This window comes from Filicampus tigris, chromosome 2 (genome assembly GCF_054856515.1).
Source record: "Filicampus tigris isolate MCC_2025a chromosome 2, RoL_Ftig_1.0, whole genome shotgun sequence".
In the NCBI taxonomy this organism is placed as follows: Eukaryota; Metazoa; Chordata; class Actinopteri; order Syngnathiformes; family Syngnathidae; genus Filicampus; species Filicampus tigris.
In genome coordinates, this window is record NC_141218.1 from 569,232 (window position 1) to 583,781 (window position 14,550).

General features: G+C 48.1%; 1 protein-coding gene across 6 annotated transcripts in view; it reads left to right on the plus strand.

Annotated features, from left to right (window-relative positions):
• sorcs2 (sortilin-related VPS10 domain containing receptor 2) overlaps positions 1-14,550 on the plus strand; it is a 78,802-nt gene that overhangs the window by 1,260 nt on the left and 62,992 nt on the right. The window lies entirely within an intron of this gene.

The window sequence follows — 14,550 nt, forward strand, 5'->3', positions numbered from 1 at the left end:
CAAACCGTAACTGAAGTATCTTTCTTCATCAGGCATTAAGAAGAGAAATATTGTTGCGATTTTAGTGGCGTGCGATTGGTGGCAAATGAGGAAGTGAGAGATGAGAACAAATTTCTTTTTCTCTTCTGCCTTGTCATCCAGCGTAGAATTTTTTTGAAATGTGATCAACGGCCGAGAAGAGTCCGGCTTTTATTTGGACATCTACAGGCTTTGTAAACAAGAGCGGTCTTTGTGGTGGACCTCGCATGGCGGAGACGTCGCTGGTTGTCACAGCCTTTGAGTGGCTGCGGCACCACGCACGGCTGCAGAAAAGTCCTTTACTGTGCGCAGTGATGGAAATTCAAATGACAAACCTGTAGTTGCACACTTATGAGGACTCTCGGAAGGCTTTTCATTTGTATTGTGGGGGTGCCGATTTGTTGTACAGTGGAAGTAAGCTCCAACAGAAAAAAACGTGTATTTTTCCCAAATTGAGTATCTACGTCTCTGCTCTTTGTGAAGTAACATTAGAGTGGACAGGAACTGATGTTAGCCATGCGAGTAAGTAAGTAAGTAAGTAAGTCTCCAGTTTTTACATCACCAATTGTAGACGCGCTAATTGTCGTAGCTGGTTGCAGATGTTCATTTCAAGACGGCTTTATCCCACTGAATGAAAATGTAGTAAGCTCCGCAGAAAAATGTGTACTTTTTCAGAAAATGAGTAGCTACTTCTCTTTGCGAGTGACATCAGAGCGGAAACAAACGGTTAGCCATGCATGTTAGTTAGCCAGTTGCGAGTCTATGGTTTTTACATCACCAATTGTAGACATGCTAACTCTCATAGCTTGTTACAAATGTTCATTTCAAGGGAGCTTTATAGCACAAAATCCAAATATTGTAGGCTACAACAGTGAAAGCACTTATTTCTCCGACAATGGATAGCTACTTCCCTGCTCTTTGTGAAGTAACATCAGAGCAGAAACAAAGGGATGTTAGCCATGCTAGTTAGTCAGTAGCGAGTCTATGGTTTTGATATCACCAACTGTAGGCACGCTAGCTGACGTAGCTGGATGCAAACGTTCATTTCAAGAGGGCGTTATCGGGATATATTATCGTTACCTTTAATTTGTCAAAGAGTGACGTGCGGCGCTCTCGTGAATGTGATATTGGTGTTAATCCACATTAGCATTGTTTGGAGTTTCGAGTAATCGATTCGACCTCGGCCCATCTGCGTTACTTGGATGCGTTGACTGTTTCGAGACGGTCAATTGGCCTCCTCTGTGGTGTGGTTTCTAAATGGCGACTAGTATTCAAGAGCGATGCCGTCGATCCGATAGCCTCGGCCATGGACTCGATGAACCTCCTTTTCACCATCGTCTCCTCTAAGCCAGCTGCAGGCATTTTATGACGATGCCTGACAAGGAGCTCGGTTTGATTCCTCCTCAATCAAAGATTCATCCCAGCCCAATAACATGGACAAATGGTGCCATTTAATTTCTCCAGGGCTGACATTTATGAGCAGAGCCCTTGATAGATGGCCGGGGCCTGCACAAGCTTTGTTTTGCTTCAAATGTTGAGCGGCAGACATCCCAGAGGAGCCAAGCGGACACACCTGAGCATCCGAAGTGAAGTAGACCACCCCGTCGCAGGTGATGATTCACACGGGGAGCACAGCGATCGCCTTCTGAGAGGGAAGGGCAGCGTAATTGCCGCCCGGGTCCCGCCGCGCGTCCTCTCTTGCTGCGATTGGACAATCCAATGAGCTCTTTTCCCCGTGGCTCAGCAGCTTCCAAAGTCAGCCCCCCGACCCCCGTTTTAGAAGCAGACACGCGCGCCGGGAAAGCAAGCGCAGGCGTTGAATGGGTATCAAAGTTCAGCATTTACGTCGTCAGCTTTTTACCAATCCAATATTGATGAGGTCAAAGCAGCGGAGATCTAATAATACACACCAGGATTCTCTTTTTATTACCCTGCCGAGGGTCTGAGATATTTCTGTTGATACTTTTCATACTGAGCAGGTTCCTTGTAAATGTACTGGAGATCAATTTTAATATCTTTTCTCCAGGCTCAACAGTTTCCCCCGCGAGCAAGCCCAGGGCATCGGCGCTAAGAAATAAAGATTAAAAAGAGGAAATGTGCTGACTGCTTGCATAATAACACCACTTTGACACACTGGAGCATGCAAAATCACGGCCGTTTAATAAGGCTTTCTCGTGTTTGTGTGACCGTGGACGGGCCGTACACTCCCCGGCTGCAAACAAGTCACCCCGCTCTACAAATAATATCCAAAATCTGAAACAAATTTCGTGAAATGCCATTCCCATTTCTCAAAAACCCACCACAAAGTTTGACTTGTTTTTAACATATGAAAGTAAATCATGTATTACGTGTATGTATGTATGTATATATATGTATATGAATATATATATATGTATGTGTACATATATATATATATATATATATATATATATATATGTATATATATATATATATATATATGTATATATATGTGTATGTATGTATATGTGTATGTATGTATGTATATGCTGTAGGCGAAAGGCAATAAACAGACCGTAAATATTTTGTGAAATGCCCAGCTCTGTGTATGCACTTTGTCACATGGGGCCAGCACTACAGATTGTGAAGGCCCTGGGCAGATTACTTTACATGCCAATGACAGGCTGAAATCTGATTGGCCCCCCAAAAATGTCCACATAACACGTACTGGAAGCAGCGCTGCTACTTGTCATTACTTGCATAAGCAAGGATGCGCATGTGTGCGTGCGTGCGTGCGTGCGTGCGTGTCTCCCTGTCCGTGACTTAATATGAAAGGCATTTGTTCACGCTTGTTCCCGAACAGACAGTTGATTTGGCCCCCGGTTGTTCTGTGGCAGGAAATTGTTTGCACATGTGAGCAGAACTTTTCTTGTCATTTATCTCGCGAGCGCTTGTTCGGGACACTCCAGAAGCCTCGGCACTGTAAATCATCCGCCGTCCTCGCTTGCTTTTCCTCACGTCCGCCGTCCGTGTGAATTGCAGCCGCTCGCGCGGCCTGTCATCCGGCGCGGTCATCCCGGACCTGTCCCGGCACCGGCGAGCCTTGGCTAATCGCCCCTGGCTGCCTCCCATAAATCATTTTGTCACCGAGGCTTGGGATGACACTTTTTTTTGCCGCGGAAGCGTCTCGTGTCCCGAGGATCCACTGCGCTAAGTGTTATTGATAAGAGCAGCGAGATGAGGCTTCCGAGCCAAGTGGGTCTTTTCGAATCAGCCATCATTGTTACATGAGACAAAAGTCTTCATCGGACCATTTGTCTGTGGCGACAAATGACTCCTAATCCTGCATTCGTCATATTTGGAAGGTCTACTTGCGATCCAAACCACCGAGAGCAATCGCACGCTCCAGTCTTGTACCGGATCAAAACATCCTTGATTCACACGATAACATCGACGAAGGCTCTCGCGACCGAGTGACTCGGCAGGCTGCGGTAAAAGGACTCGTTTTTCCTGTGCAGTCTGTTCAAATGTAAAGAATTTGTTTTTCTACCAAAATCCATTTTTGATTTTGCTTTGCTTACTTTCTTGTCGTTTTTCCGTAAATTGGGGCACTCGGAAGTTCCGCTAGCTAGCGCTGTAATCGGCTGATCCGCTTGAACTGTAAGCTCTGGGAAGTTGCCGTGATGCTGACGATCTGAAGCCTTAATTGTTGAATTGATTGCTTACAAGGTGTTCAGCGGTACATACACTCTGAAAACAGCTGGGTTAAGAATAACACACTTTGGACCGATACGCAAATTGGGCCAATTTGACCCACTTTCTTGCATTGTTTTTTTTGGGGGGCTGCTTTGTACAAAACTTCCCATTTTTGGGGGTTGTTTTCTGCCAAAACAACCGAGGAAGTTGGGTCAAATTGACCCAAGTTGTGGATGGGTCCATTTCTGACCCCAAATGGCGTTATTCTTAACCCAACTGTTTTGAGAGTGCGGGAGACTTTCACACGTGGATATAACTAGTGGAAAGTTCGACCTGCCATGCCCGGTCTGGACCGACCGACCGGCCTGCCCGCCTGCCGCCTTTGTCCCGTCTGATGGCAGATTTGCCGGCCGAAACAAAAGAGTCCCTTGTGGCAAGCGTAAAAGCGTTTTGGATGACTGGAGCGCTCCGCGGGGGGGATCGTCATCCAACGCTTTGTCCGATGGCTTCCGTGTTGGCCGACGGCAGCCTTTCTTTCTCCGGCTTTAGTCAGACACTGACTAGGGAGCTTGGAGTAGCGACATTGTTTATTTTTACCTTGCTGTCTTTTCCTTTGTTTGTCGTGCAAAAAAAAGAAAGCCCGAACAGCGGGCCTTTCTCGCACGTCCTTCCGGTTTGGTCCGACCCGAAGCGAGGGCTTTTGTTTTCCTTCCCAACTCCCCCGTCGTGTCGTTCTTCGGCCTCACCGTCATGGCTGAGAGTTCCCGCTCACGTTTCCTTGGAAAGCCTTTCTGGAGTCCCAGTGCAGGTCTTCCAGTGGTTTGCTTGCTATTCTGGATTCTGGAGTGTCCTTGCCCCCCAATCCCCCAGCCCCCCCGCCCCCGCCCCCCATCTCTGTGTATGCACTTTGTTACATGGGGCCATGATTTGAGAAATCATCAAAAACATGGAGTTTTTTGAGGCCAAGTTTCCAAAGGGTGTTTCTCATACGAACCTTTCCAATTTGCAATGTCTTGCTTTTGGCTTGAAGGAAAATTGTCATAGTCTTGACACTATGAAGCTGTACATGCCCTACACATGCATTTTTTTCTTTATAGGTCAAACGGTGTGGAGAACTGTCTATGTTTCCACCACATTAGCACAGGTTTGTTTTTCCGCGCCACTTTGACTCGTCTTCTCCACTCTGTTGACCTTTTTGTTATGTTTCTTCACTTTCGGCAGCTAGGAAATGATTTCAACGCCCCTATAAAACACCTTTGGTGGTCCAGATGGGTCTCTCCACAAATTTCCAGATTGCGGCGTCTTCTCCCCCGCGCGAAGCCGTTGTCGTATGCTCACATCACGCAGCCCTCACCTGAGCCGCCGCGCTCTCCAAGGGATACGGCTACTCTCGCTTTGCCGCTCAAGCCAATTACTGTAACGACCGCAGAAAGGCTTCGGCCCGCAGGACGGCGAAATGTATTCCGTGCATCCACCGGAGGCAGGGTGGAGTTAGCAAGCGTTGACGTCGGCTTGCTAACGACTTGCCAGTCGTTCAGATTCCGAGGAAAGAAGAACAAGAAAAACAAAGTGAGCGGCACATTTCTGAGTCACGTCGATTAGCGATTAGTGCGGCGGCGGGCGGGGGTGACTGCGTGGGAGGCTGGAAGAGAGGACAGAACAGAAAAATGAGCTCTATATGAAACTCAACTTCATACTCGCATGGCAAGCTGTTGAGCATTTCTTTTAATGCGCTTAAGGTCCATGTACTAGTTGGTTCTCACGAGTAAGACCATTCGGCACACTCGTAGATTAACCTCGACCACCGTATTTTCCGGACTATAAGTCGCACACACTCAATGAAAAAAAAAAAAAAAAAAAATAATGAATAAAAAACATATAAGCCGCAACCTATGTATGTTGAAAAATTCCATATTTAACACTGTGGGCACGTCCTCTGAATGTGCCGAACTGTCAACTGTCTGTCAAATAGCAGTAGGATGACCCGGAAACTTAGATGCTGCTTCAGAGCATCTTTCTTATACATAATTGCATGTTTAAGCCACCAAATGAATACGCTATTAGCCCCTGCCGGTTGAAACTTATCCTCGCCGTGACAACGAGGCGCTCTGAAGCGGCCACGCCAGTGCTAAGCGACGGTCCACACGTTGACTGTCAAGTTGGGACGGACCGGTCCGTCTCTCCGCCTATGAGGGACACCCGTTTTGTAGGCGATAGACGGGAAATTGAAAAAAATGATCGGACTAAGCATAGTCGGAGGTCCATTTTATTGTTCGATGTCGTCTATCGTCCATTTTCGCAGTAAGGCTTCAATGTCCGAGGCCAGGCTTCCGCGGCCAACGGGAGGGTCCTCAAAGGTCCGGAAAGGTCCTAAAAGGAGGCGCATTTAGTCCGTCCACGGGGAGGCTTGCGTGCCACGGTGTCACATGTCACCCAGTGGGGGAGGGCGGTGCTAGTGGTAGTCTGTCATAGTTTGGCGACGTCGGTCGTCGGAAATGCTAAGGGAAGCCCGTTTAAAATGATAGGCGGACCGGCCTACGGGCAATTATTGTTTGGTCCGGCCGGACAAAAAGGCGGCTCGACGGACGGCGGAAAGGGTACCCCGGCTGCGGGCCATACACGGACCGCAAATTTGAAGTGAAACGGCCAGCTCCGCAAAACAGTTGAACGTGCGCTACATTGTTTCTCAGTCCGTCGCCTTTTTCGGCAATTATCCTGACTGATTCTTTTGCGAAGCACCACGAATGTCATGCGACAGTCAAATCGTATCGTCGCGGAAGGCAAAAGTGACGACCAATAAACATTAGCGTCAGACGGTTGTTCTCCTCGTGCGCTGAATTGTCTTACGAGTGAAGACAAGGAGGGTGCTCGTCGAATAAACGCCGCGACAGCTTTTGGAATCCTCAGACTTGTTTGTCCCAATAAGAAGGCGATGGATGGGGTTTTGTGGAGAGATGCCGCTTCCTTCAGCTCTTGCTCTCCCTCTCGCCCACTCGCCTTCGTTGCGATGGAAAGGAGACGCAGGCAGGTGGGCGCACTCGTAAACAACACTGGTGTTGGTGGCCAAAGTACTCGCTCCGAGTCTTTTATTTCATCGCTGTTTAGCTTCCAATAAGAAACGGTGCTATTCCATTGGGGTCAAATGTTCCCGTTGGATTGTCAGAGAATTGTGCTTCAATGAATCGTGTTGTTTTTTGTTCTTCCCACATCCGTCGCAATGGCAAACCCCCAACCGTGACCTCGCTCTCATTATCACCGGCTCCCAAGTCATCGTCGGTAAGCAGCTCCGAGAGCAACAGAGTCAGCCGGGTCAATTGTCGGATCCGAATTGTGCCCGCCCCAAGCCGGTGCTTGTTGTGTAAATAGTGTGGCTGATCAGCCCGCACGCCCGGCCCGGCCCGGCACGGAGGATTCTCTCCATCTTCAAGGTGCCTCAAGTTTGAGCGCAATCTCAATTTTCATCTCGGCAAAGCTTTCCCAGCGGCTTTATTTGATGTGAGGCGCTGTCACGCTGGGCCCGGAGCTTCCCTGACAGAAGGTGGAAGCGGGGACATCCCATCATACCCCCCTGCCGCCTGCTTTGTAAAAGCCCGGCGCATCGCTACCGGAGAGAAAAGGAAAACGACGGATCAAATGAAGCCAAACCCCGGTGGGAATTTCGTGATTTTTGCGGGTGGGATTGGCTTCAATTAGCATAGCCGGCACCTGCGCAACGCGACAATCTGCGCCGCCTCTGAGCCTGCAATGCCATTTTAATGATGACAATCTAACGAGGGCCAGTACAAGATAATAATAATAATGCCGAGCTGCGATTGACACTGATTTGAAGTGGCGTCGTACAGAACCCAGAGAGCGGGATCTGCCTGTGTCAACTGCCTGCTTGACGTACAAAAAGCTTGTTTACTACTGCCTCCTGGCCAATTAAGACTGGAGACTATGTGTGTCTTGTTTTGTTGGACTGGACTGCAGCATTTGAGACGGCGGAGCGCAGTATTCTGTTGGGTCGTTTGCAGCGCCAGATGGGCATTGGTCGCGGTAGCGGCGCTCTATACTGCTTTCGATCCTGTTTGGCAGCAAAAAGTCCATTTTGTTGGCCTTGGTTGCTCCGAGTCCCGAGTCCCATTGTCACATGGTGCTCCACGGGGTTCAGTTTCGGGGCCCCTGCCGTTTTCATCGGATCTTCTGCTCCTGGGTTCGATTCTAAGAAAGCATGGCATTTCCTTTCCCCGCTGATGCCGATGAAAGTCAGATCTATGCCCCGCGAAGCAAAAAGGAAGGAAAAAAGCTTTCTCATGAAGGCCACCTTTGTTCTTCCCGAAGGAAATCAACGAAGCTTCTTGAACTTCGTTCAAAGCAAAACAGAAGTTATCTAAAGCCAACAGTCAGTCAGAAGACAAGACGAACGCCATAGCGCCCAACAGTCTCAAATGTGGGTTTTAAATTGCACCGGTCAATTAGCGCTGTTGTTAATCCAGCTCTCGGTTTTGAGTTGAGTCTACAGGTAGAAACTTGGTTGAAAAATTGCACGAGGTTCCCCCCCCACACACAGCCCTACCCCCACCCCCCCGTTCAGTCTCACTTTTTCCGATTCACCTTATTGTCCGAGACTTCCCGCACTTTCAATTTCCGTCTTAGTTCAGGGCACAGATCATCCTTGAGGAATGGAGTTAATACTGTATACGCTGTGTGTGTACTGCGGCGCACAAACCCAGGGAGGCCCAAGCACATGCGAAGCAGTCCGGTGGCAGCTGCTGCTTGCGCATGCTGCTTCTGGTGTGTTTACAACCTGCTGCTGCGCATGCGCGCGTGCCTTTGACATGAGCATTCCTGCAGGTTACACGGTTGCCCCCCCCCGTGTGTTTGCTGCCTTCGCGCTCTCGTTTACACTTGAAGGAATTTACGCTCATATTACATCATCTGTCATTTGCGCCAAACACCAACAAGCTTTAGTTCACTTGCTGGCGGTCGATTTCATATTTCTTCACTGTTGGTCAGTCGCCACGTGGGGATGTTATGTATTCATTTTTTTTTTTTTTTTACAAATTATTGGCCAATCTAAAGGGTTTAAAATGTCTTGCTGTCTTTGACGATGCAATGTTCCTGGCGTTTTCTTTGGAGGGTTCCTGAAAAGCCATGCATTGGGAGATGCAAAGTTCCGCCCGATGCCAGCGGGTATACCTGTAGCTAGAAAGCAAAGCGCGGAGAGTCTCTTGTCACCGAAATGCACGGGTGCAGTCAGCGAATGGCGTGATCAGTCGTTGCCAGCAGCCTTTCGAAATAGCCACGCGCTCCCATTTCCTTTTCTTTGTGGCATCTGCTTCTTCCTGACAGTCGCGCCATGTTTCCGTGGTTCCATTTTTGGGGGGAAAAAAAAATCCAGTACAGTATATTTTATGCGGAGCCTCAAAACTCAATCCAGGGCCGCAGTTTGTCAGTTGATGTGCGGGCCATTGCAATAAGCGTACCGTAATAATGCTTACAAAAATCATCTTCAATCTAGCAAGGCAACGCTGTGCCATGTCTTGCAGACGTCCATAAGTGCACTTTGACCATTATTCCAGATCCAAGTCGTGTGGGAGAAATAAGTGGAAAAACCCAGCGTCATGTTTGAAGTTGAAATGGACTGCTTCAAGGGATGTGAAATGAACGTTTGCCAGGGTTCGCGCTGGATCCCTTCCACCGGGAGGCCGGCTAAGACATTTAATAAAAGCAAGGCTGTTATTATACGCATGCTAACTGCTCTGGGCTCATTGGTCTTGATTGGTTAAGTGGTCGGTTAGAGTAAAACAAGCCCAAGATCTTTCTTTGCATGTATGCTCCACTACAATGACTCACTGCCGCACGGACACTTTTGGGGTGTGTCATCAACGCGGACAATATATATATAAATGGGGATGTTACTTATTCATATATATATATACACACACACACACACACACACACACACTGGCACGTCTGCGATGGCGAAGGCACACGGAGAAAAGCTCACACGAGATGGGAGAATTGCTAATCTGTTAATAGCCCCTGGGCACAAGCACTCTTCAACTGTAATGATGTATTCTTCTTCTTGTGCATGCAGGCCAAGAGCACACAGGGAGGGCGGCCAGAGAAATCATCTAAGAGATGGCGATTATTCATGTGCAATATTGTCCTGTATTGAGATACGAAGGAGCGGGAAAAGGCCTCAAAGGCCTCCTGATGCTTTTTGTTGGGGTAACGGGTCGTTTCCGTGTCGTTGCAGCGTGCAATGAAATTGCCACGCACAGGAGATGCTTTGCTGTTTGAATACATTCAAATATGTACAAAAGGTGTAAAACCCTACAAGTATTCTTATTCATATGCTCTCCCTACTGTATATTGTGTTTATTCGATTGCAGCTGGCTTTGGAATGTGTCCCGTGAACGATGAGTGGAGGTTCACGATCCAATTTTGACCTGAACCAAATCTGGTTTCTTTGGCTTTGGCACTTTACTGAGTGCAATTTTTGTTCAGCCTTTTTTTTTTTTTTTTCTTCCTTTCTTTCCAACTTTGTGAAGTTGGAAGTGTATCGATCCGCATCTGGCCAAGCGCTGTTGAGTTACTCTGCAGAAAAGACTTTGGAATCAAGAGTTAGCGAATCCCCTGTGACATTTTCACAATGAGTCTGTTCTGTTGCAATGCCTCGGAAATGTAACAATCTTTTTGCGACAGTTTCAGTGTGGCGATGAACATTATGCTTGATGGCGAATAAGAGTGGAGACAAAGCTTGCTCTTCAACTGAAAAACGCATGACCGATATTCAAATACTATGGTGTAGTAACCTTTAATACTGAAAAGTAGAGCTCGGTCGGTCTCGAAGCACAAATCCGCATTCGCGATCCCTATTGGCCACATTAGCCACAGAAGGACCGAATCAACCCAAATGGGTTACTCAATGTACTTTTGCTGAAAAACCCATCATAGTCCATCAAATGAAAAATCCAATTTGATCAAAATGGGAAATGGAGTGCACTTATACAGCACTTGATCTTGATTATATGTTTGCAAAGCCAGATTCACTGATTTCATTCCCACGTATCCCAGTGCAGCACCAACCGGCACGTTGATGGAAAGGCTCACCTTTTGACTTGAAAAGAACTTACTTGAACCTCCAGGATCTCGCACCGTACCCTGGCCTACGGCAGAACAAATGATATTTTGCAGAACAAATGATATTTTTTCCTCTTTGGTCCCATTTCAAATCCATCTACCGTATGTTGCTACGAGCTAACTCCTAGCTAGCGCTAAGCGAATCTGTTCCTCAATTGCGGTATCCAAATTTGAAAAGTTCCTTTCGTTTGTTGCTAGCGCGGTTTGAGCTAGTCGCTAGCCAAACATTCGAATAACTACATCCGGGCGGGCGTGGACTCGAACGTAGCGCGTATGTAGCTTTCACGCTCCCCCCCACATAGACGGGGCAGACATAGGGAGACGGGACGTGCTATCCAAACATTCTCCTCCGACGACAATACGCTATGACGCATTCTGACTCGAATGGGAAAATTCCGATTGAGCCTTGGTTTTCAACATCCAGTTCGACTCACCGCCGAAGCGTGCGCAGTCCTACTAAAAAGTGTTTTGAATTCCATCGTAAGCCGTGGTAAGGTTTCATTCGCGTGAGCTTGAAGAGAACGGGTTGGAAATTGCCGGAAAAGAAAATGGGCGGTATTGTGCAGTCACGTAACCTTTGACCCCGACAAGCTCGGCCGTCCCGTGTCAGAAAGGCCTCCGATCCGCGTCGTATCCGAACGGGCCGAAAATGGCCTCGTTGCCTTCCCGATGGTCTGTCATGTAATGCAGTCGCAGTCTAATAGAAGCAAGCGGAGGGAAATGTCTTGTATTTATTTTATCCTTGGCTGCGTTTCAATTCCTCCACTGAGTGCAATCCGCTGACAGGGGGCGGGTGGAGTGTGTGAACCCGACAAACATGAAAGTGACACCCCCGCCCTCGCCCGCGCCGCCCCGCCGCCACCCTCCTCATGCATGTCAACAGAGAAATTGTTTAGCTGAAAGCGGAATACGGCGCCAGTCGAGTGTGACAAATCTCTGAGTGATGAAAGAGACCTGCAGTATGAATATGCTAATGGCAAATTAGCTTCTGGGCCCATGCTAAATATACTGTATGCCCGTTGTGCACAATTGTGTCTCTTTACAGGGGCGGGCGGGGTTGTACAGTAAAATGTGGTATTAAAGGCTTAATGGTCCAACTAATGAGCGCCTTCCACCGTTTGATTAAGATCTCTGCGTATGGGTTGAGGTGTGCTGGCTCAAAGTATGACACTGTCATTCATTTACGTGAGCAGAGGGACGCCTCCCTCGGAGGTTGTACCGAGCGCCCCCCCTGAGATCGGCCCTCACTCACTTTTCCTTCCCGACAACGTTCTTCCCATTTGCCTGCCGGTCAAGAAGAAGATTGCCATATCCGGTTGCAAAATTGGGGGAATTTCAAAGGTTTTTTAAAAAAAATCATTTGATAACTTTCAACTCTCAACTAAACGGGCTTCCGTTAGCGTTTGCGACTGCCAACTTCAAACATATCTGACCGTCTTTTGTGGAGAGATCCGCACCCCAAATAGATCGGTAGAGGAGAGCCAGACAGTATGTGTAGCGGTTGTTTACTCCCTCGGCAGTGGCGCGGATAAAGACGTGTCGAATTTGGGTGCACGTGAACGCAAGCTCAAGGTCACGTTGTGTTGACACGTCCTCAAGAAACGGCGCTTGAGGCCTTCCCCTGAGTCTCCTCTTCTTGTGCGTGCGTGCGTGCGTGACTACACACCTTACCGACATTGGCACTGAGCCGCCTCTTTGTAGCCCTTTCAAAAGAAAACTGCCTTTAGGCTCTGGGCGTTCGTAGACTATTTTTTTGTTTTTTTGTTTTAGTTCCATTCCCCGGCATTGATCAAATCTCATGTGCTATTAGAAATGGCGATATTTTAAGTGCTGCTCTAGACACACTGGTGGGCTCTGGATATGCCTTTTTTTTCTTTTTTTTTTTAGGATAAATAGATTGTGGTTTCAGATCCTTGGCGCAATTCAAACCGTACGCTTCCTCCCCCGTCTTGTCGGACTCGTAAATTCTGATTTCGGTCCGACACGGCGCTGCCGCGCTGCCTGCGTCGGGGCAGGCCGCCAGCAAACACTTCCCCCTTCCCCGCCATATTTGTTCCGCACTCCCAGTAGAATAATGCGGCTAATTAAGTGCCCCGATTGTCTTTGTGCCGCACAATGCGACGCCGGCGTGGAAAAAGCCACTCCTTGGGTGTTCGTGGCGCTAGGCGCTGCCAAAAGCGTTTTGGGCGGCGGGTGCTGACGTTCCCTCTACGGCGCAGGTGGCAGCGCTCCAAATGCAGCCAGCCTGCAGGAAGCAGCACGTCCAGGACGTACCGCGGCGACAAGGCCAGATCATGCCGCCCGGAAGCAGTCCCCCCAAAAAATTCCAAACATTCAAGTCGGTAAGAATAAGTGACGGGTCACTGGCTGTAAAACAGTTAGCCTGAGCCGGCGTTAGCGTTTGTTCAATAAGGTGAACGCGTGCCGTATTCGGCATCCAGTAGCGTGCCGGTAATGTTATGCAGCACTTTTTCCTTCTGGAGCGTGCACGGGCCGTTCGCCGGTGCTCGGATTAGGATGCGAATGTTGGATGTTGAAATCCCTCAAGTGGGCGTCAAAACGTTGACGACGAAGGCGAAACGCAGCGGGAAAGCGGAAGATGGCGAGTGTGTGATCAAAGTGAACATTTACCCCTCAGCTGTCCCCTTTAATGCCTCCTCCTCCTCCTCCTCCTCCTCCTCCTCCACGGAGCTTCCACTCCTTCCTTCCCGGGATTAGAGTGGCAGCTCCAAAGCGTGCATGCCAACTGAGCTGTCCGTGGCAGCCACTTTTGGGGCTTGCCAGTGTGTGTGTGTGTGTGGGTGTGTGTGTGTGTGTGTGTGCTGGTCGTGGGGGGATCCAAACCTCAAGGCATGCTGGCTATGCAGCGCTCCACAGCTCTGACGGCGGGTGGGACCCAGCAGCTGGCCTTTCTCCCTCAATGCTTACACATGGAGCATAGGAATTATATTCACAATATGATATTGGATCTGGAATTTACATACATACAGCGCATGTATGCCTTTTTGTGTATGCCGTTTTGTGTATGTATATATATGTGTGTATATATATGTATGTATGTGTATATATATATATATATATATATATATATATACACACATATATATATACATATATATATATATATACACATATATTCATATATATACACACATATATATATATATATGCATCCTCCTCTTCATGAAGCGAAACGCATACTCTATTGGGTTGAGGTCTGGTGAGTGTCTTAAGACCTTCCACTTTTCCCCCCTGATGAAGTCCTTTGTTGTCTTGTTGCATGACGAAGCTTCTCCCGGATACTTGGGATGCATTTTTGTGTAAATTGCCAGCCAAAATGGTTTTGCAGACTCCTGCTGACACTGCTGCGTCCATCATGAGTAACATCATCAATAAAGACTCTTTCAGAAGCCAAATTTAGACATTTAAAAATCTGCATTATACACAAAAAAGTTACTTCTACCGCTTTGCTTTTTGCTTTTCTTTTTTTTTTTTTTTTTACCGAATCAGTTTACTATCACTCCAACTCATCTTACATCATTAAGCTTCAAAATAAACACATTCAGTGTCATCTGCGCAAGATGTTATTCGCGGAGGCCGTCTTGCATACACCGTGTGCATTGACGCCGGCCGATGCAGACAGCGTGTGTGCGTGTGCGAGTGTGTGTGTGCGTGTGTGTGGGTGCGTGTGCGGGGGTGCGTGTGTGTGTGCGCAGAGGGCATGTGGCATCTGAGAGCCTCAGCATGCTT